Genomic DNA, 13,487 nt, shown 5'->3' with positions numbered 1-13,487 from the left:
CTCCTCGTTTCTTTAGCCCCCCTCCCCCGTTTTATCATCATCTCTTTCCACTTTGAATTAAAGGTTCCTGCTTGTGATATGTATAGGAGCCTTAATGTTGCTCTGAAATACCAGTTAAAATTGTGCAATCCCAATCAGCCCTGTTCTATTGTAAGAATAAGCTTATCCCACTTGACTCGTGCAGACTTCCCCTCACAGATTAAATCCTACAGCTCTTTATTAATTGCTATCCACAACTTTTCTGGTTGCTAAAGATATGCCTGACCTGTGTATAAGATTAAAGGGACTGAAAACATTTTAACTGCTTGCATCATACTACTGAGATCCATAGAACATTTTCTCAGTTACTGTATTATTGTTTGTTTAGTCTCTTCCCACATATCCTTAGCTGCCACAACAGAATCATTTTTAATCCACATTGCTAAATACTTCATTTTATCACGTCTCCGTAAGCATGGATACTGCTGAACCAATTCAGATGTGGGTACCTAGTTTACCATTATTGCCTTTGTTTTAGCTTCATTAATTTTGTATCACAAAATAATATGAAACTGTCTCAATATGTTCCACAGCACTGTAATGTCCCTTTCTGGTTCTGCCCGGTATAACATAATATCATCTGCAAATAAAGCCAGCTTTTCTTGCCTACCATACCAGTTATTCCTTTGAATTTCTGAGTCCCTTATATTCTTTGCCAATGGTTCTAAATATAATGAAAACAATAATGAAAACAATAAAGGGGAAAGAGGACACCCCCTTGTCTGGTTCCTCTGCTTAAGCAGAAATTATCGGAGACCCCCACCCATTTTAATTTTCACCTCTGATCCCTCATATATCCTCCTAATCAACCTTATAATTTTATCAGGGGAATGCAAATGCTTCCATTGCCTTCCTCTAACTCCTGTCTTACTCTGTTAAATGCTTTCCTTCCTTTTCATCATGACCTACCAATGATGGTATCTTCTTACATTTTGTCTCCCTCTGGATCAATGCTCTGTTAATTTTACCTCCCCTCCACAAAATCACACTGATCCATATCTATCAATTTTGGCAATATTTTTGCCATTCTTTTAGGCATTACAGACAAACACTTTATAATCATGGTTTAGGATTGAAATTGGCCTGTATGAAGCTGAATCTGATAGGTCTTTAACCTCTTTAGGTATTACAGCCACCACCTTCTTTCTTCCAGGATGTTGGTGCTTCTCCTCCTCTTACAACACTGTTAAACAAAGCCTTCCAGAACTTGCTTCAAAATATCCACAGGAATACCATCTACTCCTAAAGATACTCCTGTAGAATTTTCTCACCTTCTAGTATCCTGTTAATAATTAAGCCTACTCTACGTCATATTTAATTCTTCTATAAACATTTCCATTTGTACCTTTTTTGATTTCCTGCTTTCTCTGTTTTAAACGGACTTTCATAGAATTTCCAAAATATTTCTAATACTTCCACAGGATCCCTTGTTATCTTCTTTGTTATAGGCTCCATACGCTTGGCGACGGCCTTTTCTAATTTCTGTTGCCCGAGTAGTTGCGCTAAAAGTTTTTGTGCTCTAGAGTTATTCTCAAAAAACAGTTGCTTAACAGCAAACCTTTTAAACTCATGCATACTATCAAGGTAATACCTTATTTTCTCTTTAGCATTCTGCAGTTGCTCCTCTTCTTGTTCTATGATATGCGACCTATTTTGCAACACTTTAAAATGTCAGTCCCTCTAAATAATTCTGGTTACTTAACCAAATCTCCCTTTCTTTTATTTCCCCCCTAATTTTAAAACTACACTTCAATTGTATCCCATTCCCTAGCTATATTTTCAGAAGAAATTTCTATATTTTCTAATAGCTCCTGAAAATTTTTCACTACCCATTCCTTAAATTCCTCTCTTTTCAACAGATAGGTGGGAAAGTGCCAATGTTTCAGCTTTATTTCATTACCCTGTGCTTTTATTTTATTTACTATTGTTGCATGTTCCGAAATAGTTACTGGGTGTGTATCAAGACCTTCAGTTAAATGCAAGTTCCCAAAAACCACTAACCTTACGTGAGGAAACAAAAATACTTGTAATCAATAAAAGCACTCCAGCAGTCACCTCACAAGTAGATCACAGTGTGCTTTTCCTGTTGGCCACTAGATAATGAAGGAATTAAATTTTCTCTGGGAGTTACTTCTAGCTCCATTTTAAACAGATTCCACATACAGTTCCACTAAAAGTGAAATACTTTATTAAAATCACATAAAATAAAAGTTTTAAATCTTTTTAAAAACTGAGCACTTTCATCCATTATTGATAGTTCATCAGAGTTACAGTGTAACAGCTTGTACTCCCTTTTAAATATAACCCCCCCCCTAGTCAGAGCCAACCTAAAAGAAAGGATAACCATGCTAAGAGGCATGGTATAGCCTGTGGTTCTATCAAGTGCCATCTGGTTTTTGTCTTAACTTTACAGCTGTTTCAGATGGGAAAACACTTGAATGCTTTCAGAAAATATTCTCCCTTAACCATTTCTTTCTATCAGATTATCAGCTAAAGATAAGAGAACCAGACACAAAACTCCTTACTAGAAAAAAGCCTTATAATATTCAATGTTATTTCTCATTTACTTGTTTTCTCATAAACCCTTTCTACTTTCTGATTAAGCTAATGCCCTTAACCCAGTCATTACCCTAAGCAAGAATGAGAAAAAGTACACTCATTTTTCTTTTAACCTTTTTTTACACTGCAGTGCTTACATTTCTTAAAATTGAACAAGGAGAAATAGAAAAGGGAGAAAGAAACAAAGAAAAAAATGAGCATATATTTATATTAGTATCTTCATTACACTTAAAAATAACAGAAAAATACTTTATAACATGCAAATAAAACCATGCACAATTTAAATAGTACTGTTTTCCAGTATTTCCAGATTTTTCTTGTTCTCTTCCTGTTGATTTCCTTCTCCCAATCCCTGTCTGTTTCATTTCCAACATACTCTTGATTCTTCTCATCAACTCTTGTGCTTTTTTCCCTCTCTCAAGCATTTTCCACTGAAACACTGGAAAAGGTTTCCCTATCACAATCTCTCTCTGGTCTTTATCATCAGAAGAACAAGAAGCAAACACAAGCTGAGCTGACACCATAGCGAGGAGGTCCCACAGTAAGAATAAAATAAGTAAAAACTTTAATCACAATGTACAGTATATAAATAATAAAATTAAATAAAACGAGGAGATAGGTGCTTTTGGCATTTGCCTTCATCAGATCTTAATAGAAACCACAACATCTTCATTTTTAAAGATTCCCAGTATTGCTTCAGCCAATAAAATTATCTCCTTAATTTCCTCTCTTTTAACAGGGGTTTTAAAGGCACCTTTGTCATTTAATTCAGGCAATTTATCTGCCTGCAAATCCACTACCCAATGTGCTTCAACAGACTCATTTATCCCTACCTCGTAAGGTTTCAGGAACAATTTCCAATACCATAAAGCAAAAACTGTGTCCAGCATGAACTGAAATATGCTGAAAAAAGAAGTTATGTACTCACCATAACGTTCCATCTGAGTAGGTACTTCATTTGTCTGCAACCTGTGGGTATCGGATCCGAGCCGGCAGCTTTCCAAGCTCCAAGATTTGCGCTCCTAGCTCCTCCCCTACCCATAATCCCCTACTACCAACCATATTACCTCAGATCGTTTTTTTTGCCTCACCAACCTGGTAACACGAAAAATCAACTGCAAAGGTGATCAGAAAATCCCAAAAGGTTCGGGTGATGGCAGGGGGGGTTGGTTGCAGACAAATGAAGTACCTACTCAGATGGAACGTTATGGTGAGTACATAACTTCTTTATCTGAAGTAGTTAATTCATTTGCTCTGCAACCTGTGGGACAGAGTCCCCAGCTACCTTATAAGAACCTGGGTGGTCCTTACGGAAGGATATTCCGAAGCACCACGGAGCCAAAAGAAGCCCTACTTCTCAAAATCACATCTAATTTATAATGAGAAATGAACATATGAGAAGAGGACCAAGTAGCTGTTGAACATGTCGTCCACTGGAACCCTAGACCAAAAGGCTGTTGAGGTGGCTACAGATCTTGTAGAATGAGCACAGATACTAACCGGGGCTGGTTTGCCAGACTATATATACCCCTAAATAATACATTGATGGATCCAATTTGCTACAGTCACTTTGGAAATGGCTTTACCCATGGCTGATTTTGCATATGAGACAAACAACTGGTCCGATTTGCGAAACTCTCTAGTCCTATGCAAGTAGAAACGCAGCTGTCTGTGTACATCCAATTTGTGTAATGTGTATTCTCCCTTGTTCTGAAATGTTAGAAAAAACACTGGTAGATTTATCGATTGATTTATATTTGCTTCTGAAGCAACCTTAGGCAAGAAAGACGGGTTAGTCCTGAGGGACACTCTATCTTTGTGAAAGATAAGGTAAGGAGGTTTCATACACAAGGCTTGTAATTCTGAAACCCTTTTGGCCGAAGTAATAGCCACTAAGAAGGCTGTTTTCCATGACAAGAACTTCAACGGAATTGAGGCCACAGGTTCGAAAGGTGGACTCGTCAAGGCTTGCAAGACTAGAGTGAGATCCCATGAGGGAACCACAGACTTTATCGGTGGAGTTAAAAGGAAGATGCCTCGTAAGAAGGTTTTGCACAAATTTGTAGATGCTAAGGAACCTATGCCATCATCCACATGAAAATGGGAGATGGCTGCCAATTGCACCTTAACTGTAGAAGTCCTTGCTCCCTGCCGAAAGATCAACGAGAGGAAGTCCAGAATGGTCGGAATAGGGACAGTAAATGGGTCCAAGCCCTTGTCTTTGGCCCAAATGGAAAAACGTTTCCATTTACTGTTGTAAAGTTTTCTGGTAGATGGCTTATGAGCCGCAACCAGAATGGCCTTAACGGGAGATGAGATACCGGGAGTCCTAGCCATTAATGAAACTGGATCAGCCAAGCTGCAGGCTTGAGGTTGACCAGGTTCGGGGTTGGGCAACCCGCGGGATGAGAAATCAGTTCTGTACTGTGCTCCAGAATCCACGGAGGAGCCACACTGTGAGAACGCAGAAAGGGGAACCAGATCTGCCGAGGCCAGAATGGGGCTATGAGGATAACTCTGCTCCCCAACCGACAGGCTTTCTGAATGAATTTCATCATGAGTGGAAGGGGGGATAAGCATAAAGGAGCCCAGGAGGCCAAGCATGGACTAGAGCATCTCTGGGGGTCTCCCCTCTGGGGGGAATTATTGCGAAGTACTTGCTGCATTTTGTGTTTAAAGGAGAAGCAAAAAGATCGCAGCAAGGCTGACCCCATTTGTGGAAGATCTGCTTCGCAACAGATGGATTCAGAGACCACTCATACGGAGTGAGAAGTACCCGACTTAGCTTGTCCGCTAATATGTTGGATCATCCCGGGATGTGCGTTGCTACCAGAAAACAGTTGGTGGAGATCACCCATTCCCAAACTCTCATGGCCCGACATAGGGGATAGGATCTGGTTCCTCCCTGTTTGTTTATATACCAGACTGCAGACATGTTGTCTGTCTGGATCGCAATAGTCTCCAGGGAAAGAAGGTCGTGGAGAGCTTGCAACGCCAAAAGTACCGTCCTCATCTCTAGGACATTGATATGCAATGCGGTCTCTAGGGAAGTCCATGTGCCTTTAACGGATCTGCCTGAACAATGCCCCCCCACCCGAGGCGAGAAGCGTCTGTGGTCAACGTGGCTTCGACCGGGGGGGATCACGAAAGGCCTCCCTTCTCTGAGTTCCCGCGCATGTAACCACCAAAGAAGGGAGTCCCTGCAAACTCTGCTCAGCGGTATCGGCGTGTTCAATGGGTGGCACAAGAGGGACCATTGGACTTGAAGGATCCATTGTAATATTCGCATTCGCAGACGGGCATGGAGGGAAAGACCGATCGCTGCTGCCATAGACCCCAGTGCCCTCAGGACTAACTCCACTGGAGGAGTAGGACTCCGGAGAAGGGCTAACACCTGATAAGACAAGCTGTTCAGTCTGACTGATGTTAGAGTAGCTCGGGAGATTCGAGTATCCAACCGGGCCCCTATGAATTCCAGGGCTTGAGTGGGGCACAGGCAGGACTTCTGCCGGTTTACTGAAATGCTTAGGTTGTGGGCTAGAGTCAGTGCGTAATCTCTCGCCACAGAGAGCTGATGCCTGTTGGTCGCGGTAAGGAGCCAGTCGTCTAGGTATGGGAAGACCTGAATGCCCTGAAATCTCAGGTGGGCTGCAACCACCACCATGACCTTGGTGAACACTCTGGGGTTTGAGGTGAGGCCGAATGGAAGAACCCTGAATTGATTATGACTGGCTCCGAGTCGGAAGCGGAGAAACCACCTGGATCGTCTGTCCATCAAGATGTGGTAGTATGCATCCTTGAGGTCTATGGAGCACATCCAGTCGTTCTCCCGCAGAAGGGGGAAAACAGACTGAAGAGTGACCATCCGGAACTTTTCCTTGGGTATGAACAGGTTCAGAGCGGAAAGGTCTAAGATGGGTCTGAGGTCCCCGGTTTTCTTTGGCACCAAAAAGAACCTTGAGTAATAACCCAATCCGGACAGATCTGGGGGGATGGGCTGGATGGTTCTTTTTCTTAGCAGCTTCAAAATCTCTGAAGCCGCTGCCTCCCTCTGATCGGGTGAAACTTCAGGGAGGCGTCTGGTTTTGGGGGGAAGATTTAGGAAAGGAATGAAATAACCTCTGGAAATGATACGGAGCACCCATTGATCCGTTGTAAGGGACTCCCAGTTTGACAGGTGCTCTGTCAACCGCCCCCCCCCCTCTGGGCCGGCGTCCACCTTGACCTCCTCTGCCTTTAGAGGACGAGTGGTCCGCAGCTGGATGGGATTGCTGAGACTTGCGGAACCACATCTTCTTTTGTCCCCTCTGATTCCTGGAGAAGGATCTTTGGGGACTAGAGAAGCGGACTCAGACGGCAGACAGCGTCTTCCCGTCCTTTTCACTTTGGACCAGCGTATCGTGAACGGTCTTGCCGAAAAGAGCAGAACCGTCAAAGGGGGCATTTGCGAAGGACACCTTGAAGGGATCCGCGAAGTCACAAAGATGGAGCCAGGTGTGATGTCGTAAGACGACCCCTGCTCCGCTGGCTCTAGCGGCTCCTTCCGAAGCATGCGAGAGGAGCCGCATAGACGTATTAGAGTGGCCATTCGTGTTGTAAACACATTCCTGTCTCCGACCTACATGGACTCCGGGGGGGCTGCAGCGTATTCCTTGATCAAGTCTCGCTGTAGCCTGATGGTATGTGCCATATAGTTCAGCACCCTTATGGAAAAGGTCGCTGAAGCAAAAATCCGCTTCCCAATCCGGTCCAACACTCGAGATTCTTTATCTGGCGGGTGGACCAAAGAACTCTCCTGAGCGAGTTCTTTCTTGGTGGCCGCCGCCACCAACATGGCATCAACAGGGGTTCCTTTGGCCCATGACTGTCTATCTGTGGGGGGACTTAGTATTTTATCGGGACGCCTAGGGATTGGCTCCACGGTGTCGGGCTCCTTCCATGCCCTGGTGGTAATTAAGTCCACCAGGGGGTCGGCTGGAGGGGACACCCAGGAGGTAGATGGGCCTGCCTCAAACGCCTCCAGGAACACGGATTCATCAAGGGAAGGTTTTTGGGCAGACCACCCCCCTCTAATACGCAACATTTCCATGATGTCACCAAAGGAGACATCTTCAGGGGGTGACCTTGGGGAACCCTCCCTATCATCTAAGTCCGTGTCGGTGGCAACGGACTCGGGGGAGTCCAGGTGCCTCCTTTTACACCGACGTTTCTGAGGAACCTCCTCAGTGGGGCTATCCGAAGAGGGCTCGTCCACAGGTTGTTGTTCCTCCACGGGAACTAGCTGGAGGGCTTGGGCAGGCTGTCCCGATGGTCGGATGATGGAAGACAGACCCTCATACAGTGGGGGTACGGGTGGATCCGAAGCCTGAACCGGGGATCTGAAGGATCTCGACAGTACCCTCTCCACTACCTCAAAAGCCGAAGGAGAATCACCCTCGCCAGCCTCTGAGAACAATCTCCTCGGCTCTGAGGAAGGGATCGGGGTCAGAGCCAATGCAGTCGGCGCCGAGAGAGAGGTGCGCTCCGAAGCCAACAGCCCCGAAGACACAACTCCCTCGGATCAGACGCTCAGCCCTCGGCCCCGAGAGCTCGGATCCGACAAGCTCGAGGGCATAGTCGGCGAAGAGACCAGCGCTATCGGCGCCAACAAATCCCTGGGTCCGAAGGGGCCCGGATCCGATGACTCCGAGATCCAAAAACGAGTCGGAGAAGGAGTGATCGGGGCAAACATGGGGGCCGCACTCCCCCCCAGAGGGGGGGAGGCAAGAGCACCCCCATCTGCATTTGGGTCTGTAAGAACCGACGCATCATCCGATCCATATCCGCTTCGGAGATGCTTCTGGTTGACCTGGAAGAGGTCGTCGAGGCGGGCCGAGAGGGCCGCCTCGACGACTTCGAGGGAGACCAATCTTCCTCCTCCGGCTCCGGCGAGAAGCTAGGCGAACGGAGCTGAGAGGAGGAGGATCCGGAGACCCCGAAGGAGATTTAGCTACTTTAGCTGGCGGAGCCGAGGGGTGAGATTCGGCCCGCCTTTTATGGGATCTATATCCCTCCTTATCCTTGTGCCTCTTCTCCTTAGCTGAGGAGGCACTAGTTTCCCCAGAGCTCAAACCCGAAGAGGGAGGTTGAGTCCCGGGTTGAGCTAAGGGAACAGAGGGCGCCGAGGCAGCTGGAGCCCGAATGGGAGAGGAAGAAGAAGCTGACTCCTGGGGGAGCTTACCCGCCAGGATCAGCTTGTTTTTCCTATCCCGAAGTGCCCCGGGGTTAAAGGCCGCACAGATCTGGCAGGCCTCTGAAAGATGGGCTGCCCCCAGGCACAAAACGCACTGAGTGTGGCTATCAGCTGGGGAAAGCTTGTGGCCACACTCAGTACATTTAGAAAAAATGGCCTTAGGCCCTTCCGCCATGTTAGCACTCACACACACACCCAAACGCTAAGGGGGGAGGGGGAGTGACTAAAGAAAACTAATTAACTGTACCAAGGAAAAAATTTAAACTAGCACTAAAAAGGGGTAGAAAAGGGTTTACTACCACACACACACGATTTTTAAACTCTAGGATGAGGTTATAAGAAGAAACAATCTCACCCAGCCAGGAGCTCTTCAAAGGAAAAGCTTCTTCAGCCGCGGCAAAAAACGATCTGAGGTAATATGGTTGGTAGCAGGGGATTATGGGTAAGGGGAGGAGCTAGGAGCTCGGATCTTGGAAAGCTGCCGGCTCTGATCCGAAGTCAGATCTGATGCCCACAGGTTGCAGAGCAAATTAAGTAACTACTTCAGATTAAGGCATTAGTTCTATTACAAACACTAATGTCACTGAGATGTTGCAAGATCCGATCTTTGAGTGATATGTTTGTCTTGCCAACATAAAAACTACTGCACGAGTCACATTCAGCAATGTATATCACATTCTTTGTGGAACGATGCCAAAAGTGCTTACACCTCCTGTTTTATTTCATTTTATTACTGATATTCTGTATGTTGTGGTTAACGTTTTTACTTACTTTATTCGTACTGTCGGACCTCTTCACTGTGGTGTCAGCTCAACTTGTATGTTTGCTTGTTTTGTTAGTTCAGTTAACTCCTTTAGCAATTCCCGGAGAGTCTGTCTTGTTTAACAGAAGAACAAGAAGAGAATCTCCTGTTTCACAGCTCATTTTTTGTTGGACAAACTTTTCTATTCCTTATTTAGCATGTACTTCATCAAAAAATGATTTTGTTCCTTGAGGGAAAAATATTTGAAGATAACTTGAGTACAGCAGTTTGAATCTCATGCTTGCTTCTTGACATTCCCTGAATAATGGGATACATTTACTCCTCCTCTGCCTAGTGTACAATGAGTAGCAGTCTTTCTCCACAAACACTCTGATGTCTTCCACTTTTAGTATTTTGTCCTTCTGCCACAACTTTGTCAGAATCAACTCCTTTTGGTGGCAAGATTGCATCTTTACTATTAATTGTCTAGATTGCTTTCTCACGGCCGGGTTTGGAGCATACACATGATGTGCCCCTTCAATTAATAATTTCTGTTGTGGAACACCAGTCCAGTTGCTTATTTGTGCTTTCATAAAATTAATACAGTCTGTTCCTTCCAGTCTCTCTCTCAGGTACAGCAGAAAATCTTAAAGATTTCCCTATGTGCTCTGTCCTCTAATTCTATTAGTTTTTGAAACATCTCTTCTTGTGCAGTCTCAAATTCAGCCAGCCTTTTTACCTTATCTGAATATAAGTTTAGTTTCTTCCATTTTTCCAGCCTCTCTATTGTTTGAGCTGATATACTCCATTAGTGTTTCATTTATTTTAGTAAGGTCTGCGTGTAGTTGTCTTATACTTTCCTCTACGTTACTGGAAGTCATGTCTGGAACTTGCACTGCTTCTTGCTGAACAGCTACAGTACTTTTCGCAGTCAGTGCATTTTTGTCGACTTGTAGCTGATTTTCCTTCAGGTCCTCTATTTCTTTTTTTCTAGCATCGAGGCAGTGCACTTACTAGCCAGCTACTGAAATTTACTCAGAAATCTAGGTTTACTGGCTTTCTCTGCTAAGTTTCTGTTTTCACACTGTGACAGCTTAATTCTAGCTCTACCAATGTGCAGCCATTTTGCAAGCATCAAGTGGAACATTTATTTTAGAGGTAGATCTGGCCACACTGCGAGAAAGTATAAAAGTTAAAAAGCACCCAATCATGTTAAACAGCATTTTATGTAGCACAAATCATGTCTGAACACTTCTAAACATACAAGGCATAGCTACACATAGTTATGTAATACAGAACTAGAAAATGTACAAGTATGTGAAGATGATTCAACTAGTGATTAGGTTTATCTATTCATAATCACTACTGGCAAGGTTTCTATTTGAATGCTGGTAGCAATTCCTTGTTTGTGGAATTTTCTCTACACCTGCAAGAAGATGGGAGTCAGTATACTTAAGTAAGGGAGTAAAGTCTCCCACATGGGGAGTGCGGAAAGAGAGGAGAGACGTCTTCTCTACAAAAATATATTTTTTAAACATTCTCCCCTGACTGTAGTATGCTATATTTATTTGGAATTTGATTAAAAGCAGTTTTAATGAAATTCAGCTTTCAACCATTTTGATTTCAATGAAATAGCTAAACAGTTACCAATGTACTTCACTGGCAGGAAGGACATCTGCTTTTTTTGTTTTATAGACCATCTTCCCAGAATTCTTCAATATCCAGTACCGAGCGGTATGTGATAGTGAGGAATCCTCTGATGCACTATCACCCAGCAATATAAATATTTTTTCACTCGGAAAAAAAATCACATTTGCTAAATGCCTCCCAATACCACACAATTTAGAAACACGTGTAACACTAACATGGTTGACTAAAAATACCAGATAAAAAAAAAAGGCTTTGATTCTTTGCAGACTAACTACTTTCTAGCATTCTCAGGTCATTTCCATTACTACATAGTACATTAAAAGTAATCGGGAAACCTATAACCCACAAACCCACATTAACAAGTAATACCTACTTATTCATGTACATATATATTATATATGGGAGTGTGTGTGTGTGTGTGTGTGTGTGTGTGGATGTATGTATGTGTGTAGAAATATCTATATACATGTAGATATACCTACACACACACACATCATCCCCCCTTTTTTCCCCTTTTTTTCTACATAGGGTCACTATCTACTCCTGGGGACTATCTGTGGATTAGTTATATATCACCATTTTTATTTCATCACCTTTCTTCATCTACCTCTAACCTAGGCATATGTAATTCTTCCATAAACATTTCCATTTGTACCTTTTCTTGATTTTCATATTTCTCTGCTTTATACAGACTTTCATACAATTTTTGAAATATTTCTAGTACCTCTACAGGATCTCTTATTATTTTCCTTGTTAGAAGCACTCTAAGCTTGGCGACAACCCTTTCTACTTTCTGTTGCCCGAGTCACTGTGCTAAAAGTTTTTGTGCTCTGGAGTTATCAAAAACAGTTGCTTAGCAGCAATCTTTTTAAACGTATGCATATTATCAAGGTAATCCCTTATTTTCTGTTTAACATTCTGCAATTGCTCCTCCTCTTTTTTCTGTGAGATTTCCCCTTATTCTGCAATACTTGACATTTGTCAACCCTTCTAAATAATTCTTGTTACTTCTTAACCATATCTCTCATCCTCCAATCCCCCCCTATTTTTAAACCTCCACTAAAATTTTATTCCACTTCCTACCTATATTTTCAGAAGACTCCCGAATAATTGCTTTAAAAGTATTCATGAATAAAATCTTTTTTTTTCCTGATGTGGAGTAAGTACAGTTGTGTAAGCTACATTCAGCATAACAGTAGATATTCAAATTCCCCACTGCTGCAGTACCCTATAGCTATTTGGGTTATACTCTACCCAGGATACAACGGCTGGCCAGCCTTCAAAAGTGTCTGACTCCCCTTCAGCCATGCACCCCATCTACTGTATCTTGAAATCTACAGGGAGAAAAGCAGCCTGAGCGAACATTTCTTCTAGACTTTTTTGACCCCTTTCTTCCAGACTTTTTTGACCCCAAAATGGAGATAGCCTTGTTTGTCTTTTCGGCTTTTCCTGGTTATGGTTCGCCACAGCGGAACTCCGGTCCGCTAATGATTGGCAGTAGATTTTTATCGTGCCAAGTTGCCAGCCCGACGCCCAACCTTCAGCAAAGGCACACCCATTCACGCATGTATTTCGAACGCCACTCTACCTCGGGGAGGACATGCAGACTCCACACAGAAGGCACTCCAGCTGAGAATCGAACAGGAGAACCTCTTGCTGTGAAGCAACAACTCTACCGCTGCACCACCGCGGCTATCACTCCTGAAACCTAAAAACATTAGGAACACAACTTTTATCTCAAAAAATAACTACAGACAAGAAAAAGGAGGATGAGGCTGTGTGGTTACTGCAGCACAGAGGAATTCGAACTGTTATGGCAAGTGCAATTTACACAACTGTACTATGCTCATCATTCTAATTCCTGCAGTAGCCTATAGCTATTTAGGTAGATTACCATAGCTTATCCATCCTGGGAAGAGGAAGGATTAGGAACCAGGAGCCCTCCAAGAATGGTCCTAGCAAAGCCTTTCCTGGACCCGGAGAAGGAATTCAATTTGCAATACTTAGTAAGAGTATCTAGAGGGGACCAAACAGCTACCTCTAGAATACTTTTACAGTCCATCTCTTTTCAATATGTCATTGAAGAAGATGAGCCTCTGCAAGAATGTCTGGATTCTGCCTGGAACAGATTTTCCATGGTGGTAATAACAAAATGCAACAGCAAGAGGCAATCATCCTGAAATTGGCTGTTTTGACATGGGCTGCTGTATCTTTGTCCCATCATAGGAGATAATGAGAAGTTATGTACCTACCATAATGTTCCAT

General features: G+C 43.5%; 1 protein-coding gene across 11 annotated transcripts in view; it reads right to left on the bottom strand.

The window, feature by feature from the left end:
• The window catches only part of R3HDM1 (R3H domain containing 1), a 2,579,330-nt gene that overhangs the window by 202,056 nt on the left and 2,363,787 nt on the right, over nt 1–13,487 (bottom strand). The window lies entirely within an intron of this gene.

Source organism: Protopterus annectens, chromosome 6.part0, assembly GCF_019279795.1.
Source record: "Protopterus annectens isolate FY-2018-M chromosome 6.part0, PAN1.0, whole genome shotgun sequence".
Lineage (NCBI taxonomy): Eukaryota > Metazoa > Chordata > Ceratodontiformes > Protopteridae > Protopterus > Protopterus annectens.
This window is presented reverse-complemented; position numbering and strand designations above follow the sequence as displayed.